Source organism: Buteo buteo, chromosome 3, assembly GCF_964188355.1.
Source record: "Buteo buteo chromosome 3, bButBut1.hap1.1, whole genome shotgun sequence".
Taxonomy (NCBI): domain Eukaryota; kingdom Metazoa; phylum Chordata; class Aves; order Accipitriformes; family Accipitridae; genus Buteo; species Buteo buteo.
The window spans coordinates 6,097,312-6,114,757 of NC_134173.1; the positions used below are offsets into that span (position 1 = coordinate 6,097,312).

A 17,446-nucleotide genomic window follows, 5' to 3' on the forward strand; every position below is an offset into this window, starting at 1 on the left:
CAACTGCTTCTCAGCTACTCACATCAAAATGGCCTTATCCATACAACAGGGCAAGGTACCACCTGACGCCATGGAGAGGCTCTTAGAGGTTTCTGAGCATTTCAGTTCTTTCTAGCCCTTTAAATGAGACGTCCCTAGCTGTACCCTAACTGATCTCTTAGTATGTCTCCCCAAGAGATTTCTCAGTGCCTTGAACAGAAAAGCATCGAGACTGTTAAGCCATGCTTACCGAGCAGTGGTCCCCCAAGATCTCCCAGCAGATCTATGGCAGAGTAGGAAATTGCACCAGTTTCTCTTCAGCTGGCCGTCCTGCCCCTTTCTGATACCACATTTTCTTCAACATGTTACATGGATTGGGCACATACCTCCATGTTCGTTGATAGAATGCCATTATTCTTTATTTAATGGGTATCATGCTCCACTCCTGGCGGAATGTTTACTTGCATCAAGATATTTCCAGGGTAGTATAAACAGGTAGATGTTTTTAACTTCTGTGCTTAGTGATAATTTTATTTTTGTTTGTTATTGTGCTAAATAGAAATGATATAGCCTTATTTGGTAGCAGTCACTATGTGTAAGCTTTTGTGCAGTTTGCGTGAGAGGTTGTGGTTTAGAGGCATTCAGCCAGAATCCAGGATGGCAGATTGAATCCACACCACTGTCTCTACTTACAGTTATTTGCACCAAATACTTGTGCCACCAGTGCCTCCCATGCTAAGCACAAATAGTACTGAACAGTATGTTGTTAGGAGGTGACACGTTTTTCACCTGATATTGTGGGGTGGAAGCATTCTTGTGCAGCATGAAGAGAACTCCTGGAGTCCTTCCAGTGAAGTCCCATCAACTGGGGGATTTCTACAGAAAACCTTACATGGACTACACAAAATTGCAGTAGCTAATTAAATAATTGCATGCATTTTCTTAAGCATATTTTGGGCAGGGAGATTCTTTTCAGCTTACTGAATAAAACAGGGTGTCAGAAAATTGCCCTTTGCACAGACACACCTGTAAATAACAGGGACAATTTTCTCTTTACAAAGTGGTTCCTCTCTCATGTGGTTTTTGTCGTCATAGAAATATCAAAACTTACTAGTAATGTAATTGTGGCAATTTGCTAGGTGGAGTATTAATTTCTGACAGTGATGTAGCAGATCAGCTTATGAGCAGTTGAAATGAAAAGCCAGTTTTACGATCTACGTGAATAAGAAGAGAAAAGCAGAGAAATTATGTGGAGTTTACATCAGAATGAGGATATTGAAACTGAAGAGAGAGAAGAGAACAAAGCTGGGTGACAGCCTGCTGAAATTCAGCGCTTCTAGAGCAGCTCACTCGGTGCTCCCTGTTCTGGAGCTCACGCGTTGGGGGTCCTGGACTTACCTCCCTGAGGTCGATGGCAAACCTCAACAGTTTGAAAACGAGGGTGGTAGCAGAGCATTGGAGATGCAGTTGCTCTTAAAAGCTTGAGCTTGGGTTGATGGGGTGAAAATGTGGCTGGGGACTTCCTTTGTGCTGGAGAAAAGAAAGGCTGGATAGAGTCACTGGTCCCAAGGAGTTTTGAGCTCCGTGAGTGTTAACGTGGATTATTTATCAGTGTTAATGTGAGGCTTAATTTTAATAAATAAATAAATAGAATACTGCAGCTTTACTAGAAGTTTGCAGCTGGCATTGAAGTACAGCAAGAAGAGAGATGTGGACTTCAGCCAACAAGAAATCCAGCCTTTCAAACTGACCTGACGTGGTGCAATTTTATGTTCAACACAAGGAAGACTCAAATGAATTTGCATAGATGGTGGGTAATTGACTCCTAAGAAAGGATGATGAATATGGAGGTACCTGTGCTGGTTTTTATTAGGTGTATCATCAGCCTTGGACACCACTGAACACAAGGCTTGTCGCCTCGTGTTCTGTATGCTCTGCTTCACAGCTAAGCTAAGGATTCAGGCAGGTGGTCAACATCATAACTATACCTCTCCTAAGTCTTACTTAAACCCTAGTTTGAAAGTTCAAGAGGGACTTAAAACTTGCTGGTCTTCTGCAAAAAGTGAAATTACTCTGAGGTGAATTTTGCTGTCTGAAGGAGCAACTAGCTGTGGATTTGTATTTCAGTAAACACTCATCTCTGATTAGATCTCCTAGCACGCGTTACTGAAAAGGTAATGCATTGGGAAGCATCTATGGAAGCGGAGGGAGGCTTTTTTTAGTAGCAGTTTGAAGGTAAAATCATGGTTTCAATCCTTTGCCAGTTCCATAAACACTCAATTCTGGTTCAGTCATGTAAATTAAGTGCCATTAAAGACCAGCTGTGGTGTTGGATTTGTTTTTATTTGTATACATTGTGTTTGTGCTGAAGACATATAACCTTAGGAAGTACTTGTACCTTTTTATTAAAGGTTACAATTCTGGCTGAAGGATATTTATTTGGACATCTCTGACCAGTGACATTTCAAGATCAAGACCTTTGAGGCTCAGTGTGTAGAACAAAACGTTACAATTCTTTTGTTTCTACCTTCAGATTCATTCATTGAGATGGCTAAAACTGTGCCCAGTGAATCAACAGAGAGCTGTGTCTTGCCCTCTTCAAAGCTGATGGGCAGGGATGGGAGAGGACAGCAGGGTGGCATTGGGAGGAAAATGCCTTTTTCTCCACAGCATCAGTTGTCTCCTCCCATGGAAGCTCAGTGATGCCTTTAAGGGGAGTGGAAGTACTGTCTTGTATTAATTGTGTTTTCTCAACAAGGAAAGATCTTCAATGATCTCCTATTTTTAACAGGGACGGTGTTTAAAAATGAAGTAATTAATTTTGATTAATGCTTGTCCATGTTAAATGGCTTTGTTTAACAATATGATTTCATTAGCAGCACTATTTAGTTCTAACATAGTGCATTTTATACAACCAGCAAGACATGAGAGATTGACAAATCTCTTTTTCATCTGCCTCCTATAATGCTAATGCCTAGGACAGCCCTTCTGCCATGTCAGCAAAGGGCACAGCCTGCTCTTTGTAGGGTGAGTACCGCTCCTCGTTTCGTTACAGAGAGAGGCGAAGGACACCTTTAGTCTTCCCTTCTGGCCATCCCCACCAGGGCTAGCGGTTTGTGTAAGCGTGGTGCAATAGAAACCCTTCTCTGAGCGTACCAGGGAAGAGCTTAGTTCAAAGGTTTTCTTTATCTAAACAAAGAAGTTCCCACTCAAGAAGCTGACGCTTTTTGGGGGGTGTTGTCTTGGAAAACTAGGCCTTGTCCTTCATCTCAAATGGTTTTAACCATTCAGTGGAGTGTCCATCTGCATCACTGCTGGTACTGATAACGGGTCCTGCTTTCCTAAGGGAGAATATAGGTTCTTGTTCATTACTTTGTGCTCCTGTATGTATCTAATCATGCATTGGGAACAGTCTCCCTGTCACTGGAGGTTAAGCAATAGCAGTGGGATTCTCAAAGACAATAAACGAAGTCATCCAAAGAAGTTTTAGGGACTGTCTGAAGTATATCTAAACCCAACAGCAGGGTCCGGATCCACCTTGAGTTTGTGGGGTGGCCGCAGGCCTTCCCTGTTCCTTCCAGCCCGGCAGCACACGTGCCTTCAAGTGCAACAGCACGGTTGTTCATCACTGAGCAGCTCCGGGCTTACGCGTCCCCTCTTCGAGGTGCGTGGGAGCAGAAGAAAACGGGCATCCAGGTGTTGTGCAAGTTCCCAAAACCAACTGCCCCCTTTTCGGCGATGGAGGAAACACCCGGATCCAGACAGCGTGCGAGTTCAAAATCTTCTCAAAGCTCAAGCTAAAGCAGCTTGTGCGTTTCAAAAGGAGCGAACGATAAAGCTTTAACAAAACGAGATGCTGCGTTGCTCAGAGCCCCTGCCTGGAGAAGGGGCTGAAAGAGAAGACAAGACAAAAGATGTTAGCACACAGTATTTACGGAAAAATACTCAGTCCTGCTACTGCGGTTCTTTAATACATTCTAAAGCAACAGTAGGGACATAGTCTTTTTGCTTGGCAGTTCACCTTTAAATGAAGAAAACAGCCCATTACAGTGTATCTGTTATCAAGCATCATTAAGACACGGGCTAATGCTCACGTACAAGAGCTGAATAACAATAGCCTAAGGGTAAATGCCTTTAAATTTGTAAGAACACCAAAGAGACAATATTATCTTTAATACATCTTAATTGGCAGTGATGGATTTACCCTAACTTTTCATTTCATTAATTGACTCTGTAACACCTAACATCTACGTTGTAACAAATTGATCTTATGCCTATGGGGTTTTTTTTAAATAAAGGTGTGCTTGTAGACAATTAATTTATCTACCGCTTCTGCTGCCATTGATGTGGCTGCCATTTATTCTCATGGCAGAGCTCCTGGTGGTTTCCACAAGGGGAGTCCTAGGCTTTTAATGTTAGTTTTCAGGAACTTAACTTTTGCAGATAAGTATGGATTTAGAGGAACTTTTAAAAAATATTTCTTTTCTTTTAAAATAAGATCCTCTTTTTAAAACACCTACAGTGAGTGTATCTAACTATTTTTAGCGCTGTAAATTGGAGCGTAATCTGCCTTGCCCTTCCCTACGCAGTAATACCAATAAGCTAAATTAATTTACTCTAGACTTTTATTAGTCCTACTGAAAACATCTAGTGAGATCAAGGTAGTCAAGGCTTTGTATATGTGATTTGCATATATATTTTCAGAAAAATGGTGTAAAAAAAAAATTCTGCTAGCTTTGTTTGACTAAGTTTGTGTACAAATACAACTGGAAGAATGACAATGCATAATGTGCTCTGTGTGTTGACACATGACATTTTCAAGTTGGGCCACACCTTCAACGAATAACGTCTATATAATCAAATGTGTTTGTCTATTGAATTCTTTTGTTTGTTTGTTTTGTTTTTAGGAAATATAAAAGATATTAGTTGACTTTTCATTGAAAAAAGGTTCATTGTAATGCTTAGTTTCAAGGGACAAATTACTCTTTTCAAGATCTGGTTCAGAAAGGGCCATGTAGTTTGGATGACGACTGGATATGTTGTCTACATTGATTTGTTATTTTGGAGATTCATGACTCATTGTAAATTGGTCTGGGGCTCTCTGGCCCCGTTGTGTTCATTTCTCCATGCCCTGTGAACTTACTGCTGATGCGCTCCAGCCATTGTCTTCATGCAGTGGCCTGGTTTTTGTCTCTTGTACAATCTCCCACCACTTACACGTGGTCAAAAATTGCATCATCGATTTTATTGTAGTTATAACATTACCCTAGAATCTTCCAGGCAGATTATCGTATGTTAGCGGTATAGCAGCTGCTTTCAAGATACAGCAAGATCCCTGGGGCTTCTCTTCCCAGGCAGTTTCCTAGTAACATGTTCTCCAAGGCATCTCTTCTCTCCCTGTCTAGCAGTGGACAACTATTCTGAAGAGTGCTTCTACCCAGACCCACAGGTCCAGTCCTCTCCTAATTTATTTAGCAATACAATCAGCACAGAGGTGCCTAGCAAGACAAATTTCACTGCTGCACGGACAGTGAAATAGGAGCCGCAGATGCTTAGATCTATTGGAAAGTGAAGCATTAATTCAAGAGGAAACACCAACTTTTCTCATTTTGGCTGAACATCTAAAAATGCCCTTACAAAAAAATAAATCATCTCATTGAAGCAGTTTCCTACTGTTTCTGTACTAAAGCTTGCCAATTTCCCAGCTGCCTTCTATTCAGTATAAAGGCAGGTAGCATCCTCTGTTGTGCTTTTTTGACCCAGATTCTTCATTCGCATATGTCAGTGTTTACAGTAAAGAAGCATTTGCAATAACCAAATGCTGGATCCTGTTGTCTTGTGACTAAACTTTTCAATCATTGTTATTACTACCCAGCAACCGGATAAAAATAAAGCAAAGGAATAAAGCCTGAAATACTCAATAACAATACAAGTGAAGATCATTAAAAAAAAAAATAATACAATGTTTATAGGAACCTACACTGAACAATTTGCATATGTTGCAATTTACAGTCACATCTGTTTTGCACAGTCTGCAGTCGTTTCTCTGTCCCGTTCCCATCATAGCCAATGCAGAGTAGTCTGTCTTCCATTTCTGTGATGTGGAAAAAACCAGGGATGTCTCAAGAATTTTTGTTCCCAGCCCCTCTCCGATCTGCATTTCTGTGACACTGTTGTAAACCTAGCTGGGTTATGTGTATCTTTGAAAAGCATATCAGGGTATCACTTTATCTGTTCTTGTGCAAGTTTGCAAAACCAAAACAAATTCTATTTATTTTTTTTTCCAATAGTTATAACAACAGTAATAAAAGGAAATCAACTCAGAAGTCTTTAATGCAGAGTAAGCCCATACATCTCCCTGGGAGGCAAAGCTGCCATTAGCATGTTTGAATGCCTTACTACAAGTGATACTTTGTGAAAATGCAGCACTTTTTGTGGGAATGAAAAGTGCAGTTGCGAAGCAGGTTGTTAATTAACAGAAGAGTTAGTGTAGTGTTTGCTGTGATTTCATCCTAGCTTAACAGAGCAGAACCAAACTGAAGAGCCAAAAAAACAGGCGAGCAAGAGCTCTGTTGTTGGTGGGTTTTTTACATCCTGAGAATTTGACTTTAAACATTATTCTAGACCCCATACATTAGGGTAGGGTGCAGAAAATCATGAAATGTTGATTTTAATTCAAGCTTCCATATGTTATAAGTAGGTACTTCTATTTTTCTGACATTATTTCTAGTCGTTGCGAAGCTTGGAAACCAACAAGGCAGTTTTATGTTGTTGAAATCTTATCAACGTTTTAGTCTGAGTTCAGACTGACACTTGACAGCTAGATTTTCTTTGCAGAGGAAATAAGAAGGAAAGGGAGCTTCCCCAGGGTGAAGGCATCATGTTAAGGCAACAGAGTATTCGCTCTTGTCCTGCACTAATCCCACTGCCTCAGCAAACCCGTGTGTGAACGCTCACCTAACATCATGTCCATCACACGCTTGGAAGTGTGCTTCAGGTTAAAGCGAGTGGATGCAATTTTGCCGCTGAACCAAAGAAGGTCGTTGTGGTCTGCCTGTTTTAATGGTTTTGCTGAATCGTTGTGAACAAATTAGGTGCATTGTGACATCCCCGATACGGAACATCACTAAATACACACGCTCAGTGAAAATTAGTATTAGCAGTGCCAGAAAAGCACATCGAACTCGTTTCATTAGAAGAGTCCTTGAAATAGGCAGTCTATTCCAATTTTTTAACCGATACCCTATTTTCTTTCATGTAAAATGCAATAATATTACAGTTTCCCCTTGTCAGGTGAGGTTAACTGATAAATGAAGTTGCTTTCAGTGTAAGACCGTATGATAACTCAGCATGACAAAATCAAGTGAATTATAGATCAGAATTATAGACGGGTGAAAAGTGCTCCGTCCAAGTTGCCATTGATATCAGGCAGTGGCAAAAAGACTATTACTTTATGTGCTGCTCTATGAAATGATTTGCATTGCTTGCTATTCCTGAGTTGCTAAGCTACTTGGTGCCTCACATCATATATGCTCGTGCTCCAGCAGAGAACAAGACAATACCTTCACATCCTGACAGTCTTAAAGCAGACTCTTAGCACAAATATTTCTTTGGGAAGGGTATTGAGGAAGTTTTTCCGCCTCTCCAGGCTCAAGTTCCCATCCTTGCCCTGCTTGCAGAGCCAAGAGTGATTCAGCTGTAACTGGAGAAGGGCAGCGATAGCTGATTTTCTCCGATGCCAGGGTTAGTGAAGATGCAGTTTGCTGCGGTCAAAGAAGAGAAAATATTGTTTGCAGGCTTTGAGTGTCTTACTGAAAACCCACTCAACAGCAAGAAATGTTTGGGTTTGGGGTTTTTTTTGCCTCAGCTCCCAAAGTCATTTCACATATCCATGGCCCCGTTTCATTTTTTCTTAAATGAAATATGCTTTGTAAACTCATTTTCCTTAGCTAAAGGCCCATGTGCAAGTGAGCACTTAAACCTACAGGACCGCAAATGAAAACAGCCCATGCTTTTGGAATGCCCCGAGCTGTCCCAGACCTGGTCTGAGGCCAGATTGCTCCTCTGACCGCCTGTCTGTGCTCACAACTGCACCGCAGCAGCAGGCTCCGATGGCTTCCAGGGTTTGAGTCGGTCTTCTCTGCCTCCAACTTTATCACTCCTGCCACAAATCTGCCCCGAGAGGATTGTTTCTCCGCGGCAGCCTTGCCTTATGCTACGGAGAACCTCATGGCGTGTCCAAAATGGAAAGCAAAAGGCCGCAGGGGACAGCGTGAGCAGGTCTGGGATCTGGCTTGAACCCTGTGAACTGGCTGTGCAGAGGCACGGCTGGACTGACTGCAAGCCATCACCCCTTGCCCATCACTGGTACCATTCAGTGTCTGAAACACTAAGAAACACTGTGCAAAAACCAGGCTTTCCAGCCGCAAAACCCATAAAGACAGGTCTGTTGTATTACAGTTGTGTATTAATTGTGCAGCACTAAACGTTAGCAAGAAAAGATTGTTTCATTACTAACCCTGGTGAAAAATCAAGTGATGTCTTTGTGACCACTGTGAACAGGACTGCATCTGTAAGCCAAAAAAATGCAAACTACAAAGCTTTCTTGTTCCCTGTGATCAAGTTATATTCCCGCATCAATGTGCATAGCAACAACTTCAGGGAACAAAAGAGTCTTTGTTTAAAATAAATGATTATTCAGTCCTTTTTAATTTAGCATAGAGTGACCCTTTATAGTCAGAAGCTCGAACGTGTCTACAAATTGTTGGAGTGCCTAAAATTCTCAGCATATTAAAATTGCACTTTTTAGAAATGGAAACGGACTGAGCATAGTAGGGAGAGGGCTGTGGTTGGCGAGGAAGGAGAGGGCAGAACCAAAGGTAGTGCTGCTTTTCCTTGGTGTTGGTCGCTTGCATGCGGTACAGCTCTGACTCTCATTTAAAAAAATCACAGTGTGTGATGACTTGTGCATTATGTGATGTTAATTGTAAAGCAGAACGAAAGTGGACGTGATATTTATTAGAACAATGAAGCTTAATGTAGTAATTGTTAAGGCTTAGCCTCCATTCTGAGGAGGCTCAAAGCACAAGTTGTTTGCTCAAAAAAACCCAAACCAAACCCAACCAAAAAACCACCCAGACTATGCTTACGAATGAAGGTTGGTGGGACACTGGGGACTTAATATCTGTGCTGTAAATGCTGCTACACTGTAGACTGGTAGCAATACAGACTTAGGTGGTATTTAGCTTTATTCCCATCTGAAGGAATTCCCCTGCGTGTCCCCTAGTAGTGGTGCAGGGCTGCGATGGCTGTAGGTTTCACTTTGCTGGCGGGGGGAGGTGAAGACCATGAAGTTCTGTGAGGCCAAAGGGGTTCAGGCTCTTTCCTTTTCCGCATCTTTTTTTGCTTGAAGGGATATTCCTCAAGACAGAGACTCTATTTATATCCGTTTCCACTGTGGCACCAACCCCACTGTCAGTGCTTAACAAAGAGTACGTAGCATTGCGCCGAAAAACAACATGAGAAGAACTTTAAAGTGGCAGAAACAAGCTCTTGGAAGTTAGGAAAAGCCAGATGTTTGGTTTCTTCTGTGCCTTCAATTTGACCTTATTATACATACATATTGTGTTACAGTCACGAATGACATCACTGCAGCCGTTTCTCCAGAGGAGCAGCATTCCCTTTGGGCACGGGATGAGCCGTGTTCGGGGCATGAATCAGTTTGGCGTAATGAATGAGGATGTTGTCGAAGAAGTTAATCTAGGAATTGATGATTGTGTGATGAAGAGGGAGGATGACTTCAGGAACGGAAATGACAGTCTTGTGTCCGAATCGGATGAACTTGAGGCAGGAGACTTCACTGCTGCCACTGCCTAAGGGCGGCAAGGAGAAGGAAGGCATTGGGATTAGCAACCGGCTCTTTGGGAAAGGAGAAGTCCAGACAGGCTTATCCTTTCCTCCTGGCTGCTGGCCGTGGGCCAGCCGGGCTGATCTGCTCGCCAAGGTTTCCGACAGAGTTGGAACGGCAGCAGAGGGGACCCAGCTGTGGGACAGCCTGAGCTTTGGACACGGTGTCATCCCAAGTCTGGAGGGTGCAAGCCAATGGTGAGAAATGGTCTTTCTCTGGGGTTCGTTACGCAGGGAGAAGGGGTGTCTGTCCAGGTTTGAAGACTTAGAACAATTCGAGTTGGTCCAAAGACGGTGTTGGCAGGAGGCCACCAGGCTACCAAGCCTGCAGAAGACAGCGAAGGCAAGTTTGGAGCCTAGAGCCGGGCACAAGTGTCAACGCAGGTTTTGGTTTAGTGAGCAAGATGTGGATCATGAGCTTGAACCAGTGAGTTACGGAGGACAGCAGGACCTCCGGGGAGATGTTAGGAGCGTGCGACCCTTAGCTGCTTAGATCTTCGTGATTTTGTGGTCACCGGCAGGTCCCCTCCAGCTAACCAGAAGCAACAATCCTTTCCTGATGTAGAGAGGCTTAATGAGGAACTGCAAATATTTTGCAGAGCCTTATGGTCATTGGGCAAGATACTGCAGATTATTAAAATGTAATATAAGGAATTATATTTTTTAATGGAGGGAAAAAAAAAAAGGTAGGGCCCAGTTTTGAAGCTTAGATCTGTCTGTTGGGGCTTGGTGGAATTGTACTTGTGGGTAGAGTTAGGAAGAAGTGCCACTTCAGAGTTCGGCATTCTCATTTGGGTCTCGGTTTCAACCCATCTCCAAAAATCACATTAGCAAAATTGTCAGAATAAGATGGTTATACAAAGACATGCCAGGACACTGGCATAGAAATGGGATGGTGAAGTTTGCTTCTGGGTCTTTGATGGGAAAAGCAAGAAACCTGCTGGTACTAGTTGTTGTTCCTTGCCACACGCTTCACTTTAAGCATCTTCTAAATTAGCAGCAGATTAGCAGCTTCTAAACTAATCAGATTACTCTTGTGTGGTTCTTCTAGCAAGACAAAAATGAGTTTAAATCCACTTCAGGTGAGCAGGGAGAATTTGGTTAATAACACTGAGCCGTTTACACTGGAGTGCCAGCAGATCACTAAAATAAATTCAGCGTGCTTGGCATGCCTTTGACATGACGTCTGCTGTTGAATTTCACCTGATAACATCTGGGCCCAAATACTTTTCTAAAATGGGGGGAAAAAGAGAAATTGTCATGGAGAAATAGCGTCTGCATTTCTGCTGCATTAAAATTCACTGTAAGCATTTTGCGTACTGTTTCTCTAAGGTTGAGGAGGTGGTGATTTTAACAGTAAGGCTTACACATTATCTTCTCTCTGGGGATCTCAAAACATTTCAGAAATGTGAAAGAACATTTTCATTCAGTGATCAAAATGTGTTTGCAGCAACGCTTTCATTTTCTTAAAAAGTTATAATTAATGTATAAGAAAGTACAGTAAATACTTTTTTTTTTTTGACTTTTCAGTCTGTACTGAGCATTTAGTTGTCACAGCTAACTGGAAAAAAAAAAGTATGCTTCTCTTTTCAAAAGAAAAAAAGATCACACCTGTGATGTGATGTGTAAATGGTTGAAGAAAATTCGCAGGTTAATTTAGCCTCCCTGTTTGACACATCTTTCCAGTTTGGTTAACTACCAACACTGCAGCTCTAACACTGATGAAGGTAGCAACAGTAAGAAGTGACCGCTCCTTGTGTTTTGCTGACACAAAGGCAGTTACACTGCACATTGCTGAGAAATTCAGCTCCATGAACACATCCCTTCCTGGACCTGGCAAACTAGAAATGGGCAAAACTGCTAGGGAAAAAAATGTGACAGCTGATTCTTCATTACCATCTATTTTATATGGCTAGGTATGGTTACACAAACATTTCCTCAGTCAGCAAAGCCAGTTTAATAAGTCACCATTCCCGCACCGTTCTTCATCCACTTCCATGTTGTGCCAGATGATTATTTGTAGGGTTGTGCTATAAACCAGATCCAGATTTGGGGTTTATTTGTTTGGTTTGGTTTGGTTTTCAAGTCAAATCACTTCAGTACAGTTCAGTTTACAATTGCATCAGCATGACTGAGGGGATAGAGGACTTCAGGAAAGAAGCAAATAGAAAGAAAAAAGGATGGAGACTTCTTAAAGTGCATTTGTCATCACATGAAATGTTTCTGTAACTCTGCTTTCATTTTTCTGATGTGGCAACACCTTCTTGGGAGTTTCCTAATGAAAGAAAGAGAAAGGAGAATTGTCAGAAATAGCATTATCTGACACTACCCAAATATTTTATGGAAACAAAGCAATTTCAGCATCTTCTAATGAAATACTCATCATTATCTGTCAGGTTACCTAGGGAGCTGCAAAGGATGTGAAAGTAATAGCGTGTAAACTGGAGATAAGGATGTGCAATGTGCACGTGGACTTGTCTGCTGTGTTACCAGGAGCTTGGGAGTCTGAGCTCAGCTGGCTCAGGGTCACTTAACAGTTCTTAAATACATATGTACATAGATAGAGGGAGAATGTTTGGTTCATTTCAAATTGTTTTTTTTCCCCAAGTCCATGGAAATTTTATTTCGGCTTCATGCACACATTTAAAGAGCTATCAGGGTTTAGAAAGGCTAGTTACATTATGCATGAAACCAGAGTCAGAAACTAACAGCCTCTAATTAAACTGTTAAATTAGAAACTCTGTTTATGTGGATCTGTCAATACCTTTTGAAGGTATGTATAAACCAGGTTGTATTAAATTTACTATTATCATTTTGTGATATTAATTTGAACCAGATCACCCTATGATGGCACAAAATGGATAAACCAAGTTAGTTGTATGCACAACCGTCCTTGACTACTAAATGCCGTATGTTGTCCAGTCAATTTGTTATTCACTGTGAACAGTTCAGGATAAACCTGTAGCCGGATAAATCAATCCCAGTACACCTGAGAATGGCAAACGCATTTATAAAAAGTTTATTTTCTTTACAGACAATTTACCAGCAGGATAGAAACATTGTGTTTATCAAACTGTTGACAAGCAGTGGTTGAACTAGCTCCAGTGTTAACTGCCACAGTATTACAAGATTTTGGATTTAATCTCCTTTCAGTGCCAGCATATGATAAATTGTAATGCTACAAGTGTGCAGTCATAAAGCATCTTAAAGTAGGGACATGTACCAAAATAAGTGGATTAGCATTTTACATACCAGGAACAAAAGGGACACAAAATCCTCCAAATTAAATTTGTTGGAAAAGCAAGCTCAAATGAAGCCAACGCTTTTAATCTACTGAAGATGTAAATGGCTGTTCACCTTGCAGAGTTCAAGGTAATGTTACCAGCACAAGGATAAGGCCCGATTTGGTATACCTTCAATCACTTAAGCAGTCCCAGTGAAATTGAGGGCACGTGCTCAGGTGATGTAAACAGTAGCGTGGCTTTGTAAACCCGCGGTACCGTACCACCAGTGCACCCCTTGTGTGTTTACAGCTTCGACTAGCGAGTGAACGCACCGTAACTTGTACACAGTCTCCAAGCACAGTAAACTACTTCGGGTAGGTATGTTGTTTTGACCATATATTAGCCTGGAAGGTTGTATCAGCAGAGCTTTAGCACCTCAAAATTACATCTTCTTGTCCCTTGATAGCCCATGCTGGCAGAAACTTGTAGTATAGGTCTAGTTTGCCCTTACTAGAAAGCCTGTTGTGTAGACTAATGCTCTCACAGTTAAGCCTACATATAGAACTAGATGTTGTTTCCATTTGCTTTGGTCCTGCGTAGCTGTCACAATTATTACCCACCTGCAATGAGTGGGGAGGGCTTTTCCCCCTTGCTCTGAGCTAGGTAAGCCCCCAGATAGTCCATGGGATGTTACCGTCTTAAACGTCTGCAGAATTTGCAGCATCGTTTTTGACAGTGAGAGCAGGGCTGTATGTTCGTGAGTCTTAAGGTTGCAGTCGTAGGACGTATGGGTCTAAATAGTAAGGCTGTGCTTGGCCAGAATTCCTGCAGGAGCTGGGAGATGGCTGCAGCGTAGGAAATGCCGTAGGTGGTTGGATTCAGATGGCTTCAACTGCACCTGAGACCTTGGACTCAGTTTCCCGATATTCTGGCTGCACCCACCAGAGGCACCTACCCGATAGGAAATACTGGGCACAGGGACTTTCACCCACCTGCACCCAGACTTCAGCGTAACTCTGCCATTTTCTGTAGCGCGTATGCTGTCAGCGTAGGGCTTCATTTTTTGTCATTGCTAGCATTTTTACTCCAGCCATCCCTCCACACTGGTGTTTTGTTGCTCACGCTGAGCGGCTCCTCTGCGGAGTGGGTGGACAGGGGAGAGCAGAGCATCCCTCTTCCACACCGAGACAGAAGTCCTCGCTCCCGGTCACAGCCCAGAGAAGCGCATTCCCATGCAAGCAAGGGAGAACAGGATGAGGAAAGGGAATTTTCTCTCAAAGCTCACACTGCAACTGCTTTGGGCAAGATCTGAAAAGGGGAAAGGGAGAGATCCTGGCCAGGGGCTTCATGCTTTGGTATTCCAGCAGCTCCATGATATTTGCTAGCCGCTAGTTCATCCGGAAGAGACTTCTCCCTGGGAAGAGCCATTGTTGTTCTAATACATGCTGCAAAGGTATTTTGTGATTAAAGTTGGAAAGTGGAATTTGGAATGTCCTTCATGCAAAAAATGAGACTCTTTGTTTAAAACTTAAAAAAAGCCCAACAACAGAACAACTCAGTTTCCCATGAAAAAGCTGTTTTCATGAAAGTTTTTCAAGTAGCCTGTCAGTTACTTATGCATTTGTGGGAGACATCAACAAGATGCCTTTTGTAATAGGCTGTGTACAAATTTGCTTCCTGCCAAACCTACGTGTCTCGGAGTTGCAAGTCTATGTTTTGCTAAAATATATGAGTCATTTTATCCTGCCCTCCATGGATTCTTAATTTTTTTTTTTTTTTTTAAGTATGTCATCTGAAAGGAATTTCATGGCCACAAGTAAGAAACTCTGGTCTGATGACTTTGGTGGCAAAATTAATAACTGTATCTCGTTTTATGAAAGAGTGCAGCTGTTGGTATATTCTGTCTGCATGTAAAGTCAAGCCAGTTTGTGTTAATAGTCCATCACTAAGGAGGAGGTAAGACCCACTGAGTTTTGCATTATGGATTTCCAAAAGCTGGATGGCAAAACTGTCGTTTGCAGAAGTGCTAGGGTGGCAGCAACTGGGGCGGGGGGTGGTGTGGGGGAAGAGAACGTGCAGCTGTAACTATTCCTCTACATCAGCTGCTGTGCTTCTGTGATTCATGGAACAGAAAGGGAATGACTTGCATTATGCATTCGCATGACCTGAAAGCTACTGCTGAAGTATTTAGTCATCTTTGCATTTCATACTTACAACTCCTTTGCTGTTTCGCTATTGTTTTTGCTAGTCTTTCCAAACACTATTAGAGTACAGTTCTGTGGTTATCTCAGTTATCTGTACTCCCAGGAGAGCTGGCTTCCACTGTTTTTTAATAGCAAAAATGTCTGGGAATGGATGATATTTGACAGATGTTTAGGTAACAGAAATAGGACTTTCAGACTAGTTTCTCGTTTAGGAATTCTTAACAAAATAGCCTGAAGAAATTCGGAATATTTGGGTTGGAGTCTCTTGAACTAGCTGGCGGAGACGTGATTCAGGGAAGGAAGCAGGCAGCGTGGCTCGGAGGGAGGAGAGGCACTGTTAGCGTGCCTAGGGCTGGAGGATATCATCATGGATATCCCTCTATTAACACGTACACACCTCATATAAAACATGATGCCTTAGGCTTTATGTAGCATTTGAAACTTCATCCTTGAAGAAATACTCTGGGAGGCAATGATGTGTTGTTGGAGGTTTTGGGGGGTTTTATTCAGCTAGCCATAATAACAAATTACCTGTATAATTCTTCTCCAAGGTCCTAATACTTCAACAGAATTTATGTTTCTCAGGGTTTAACACACACAAAAAAACCCACACAAAATGATTAGGTTCAACATTTTCAGGCTGTCTACATCTTTTTTTCCTCAATTTTGCCATTAACCAAATCTGTCATGATGAGAAAATGTGAAGTAGAGCCATTTGGAGGCTATCGGTAAAGCCCAGGAAATCCTTCAGAGTGGTTCACCACCTTTCCTCTTTAGAACACAGGGCAGTCAAGGCAAACAGAGGGAAACATTTAATGCACCATGTATGTCTGATATTTCCTTTCCCTAAAATGTCCTCTTTTTTCACCCTCTTATCTTAACAGACATCCCCCAGCAGCCTTTTGTAACCAAAAGGTTGCTGTAGAAACAGTAAAGGAGTGGTTATCTGCCGAAGTCACCCACCAAGCGTTGTGCTGTTCTCCTTTCCGCGGGTTTTTAGATGCCTGACGTTGCTCCTTAAAGGTCCGGTTTGTGCCCAGAAGAGCCCCACCTGTGACCTTCCGCTCCCCATTCACCTGTGCTCACAGACCAAGGAAACTGGATCATTAATTTTACATACCCACAGAAGTTGTCCTGCCATGCTTTTGTTTGATGCTGCATTTTAGGAGTCAGAAGTGCACGGACTTAACATTTTATTTGGGCCTCCTTCATGCCAGAAAGGCAGGACCAACATACCCTAGGCTATCACTGTGGAAAAGGTTTTTCGTCCTGCGAGGTGCTGAGAATTCGTGCCTCAGCTCCACAGGGGACCCAGGGTAACCTGGGGCACGCCTGTACCCTATGAACGATCCAAACTGACATTTGCATTGGCAAGAACAATACATAATCTGACATTTGTGTATAGGACGACTGTGTGATAAAACAGTGGTTGCTGCCGCATTTTATGTGATCAGAATATTATCTCTGAGTGCTGAGGGAGCACTGGGGCTAACACAGGCAGCTTAACGCATGTAGGAATCCATCAGAACGAATATACATATATATGTATATGTGTATCGCATGGCGGATCTCTCAATTATCTTGATTTTATATTACAGTACAGGTTGGGAAGACTCTAGATAGCTTGACTGCATGCTGTTGCAAAGACAGAGCTTCATCTTTATGGTAGCTGTTGAAGACTTAGATCCTGAAGAAAACGATCCTGCTCGTGAACTCAGTATTAAATAGGCTCAGAGCTGTTGCAGTCTGGGAGAACCTCGACTTGTTTTGTAAATTAATGCAGACTAGTTCCTCTTGGCCATGTTTTGGTGTCATATCCCAGTTTATAGAAAATAAGTCAACCCTGTTACCACTGCACGTTGGTTTTATATGTAAGTACGTGCGTGGACATGAAGGTGCACACTGCTGTGTGTTCCACATCTTGAACAGCGGTTAATTAAGCAGAGCACAGTGAAGCCTCCCACACAGATTATTTTCCTTCTGTATCTTATCACTTCCCTTGTTGAGGTGGAGAATAGCTACAGAGAGGAACTAGATCTGCCCCTTACAAACAGGGTCCATTTTCATTTCAGCCGCTCTTAATTGATTTCACTTCAAGGATGTATATATAAGTTGTAGATGAAAATCAATGAC

General features: G+C 42.3%; 1 protein-coding gene across 8 annotated transcripts in view; it reads left to right on the plus strand.

Annotated features, from left to right (window-relative positions):
• The window catches only part of LOC142028843 (poly(rC)-binding protein 3-like), a 522,814-nt gene that overhangs the window by 425,648 nt on the left and 79,720 nt on the right, over positions 1–17,446 (plus strand). The window contains exon 1 of one of the 8 annotated variants that reach the window (XM_075022734.1): positions 9,850–10,083. The exons of 6 other annotated variants lie outside the window; for them this stretch is intronic. The gene's annotated coding sequence lies outside the window, so the exon portion shown is untranslated. Of the gene's footprint in view, positions 1–9,849; positions 10,084–14,477; positions 15,066–17,446 lie in introns of those variants that run through there. One more of the 8 variants, XM_075022736.1, reaches the window with a different exon arrangement.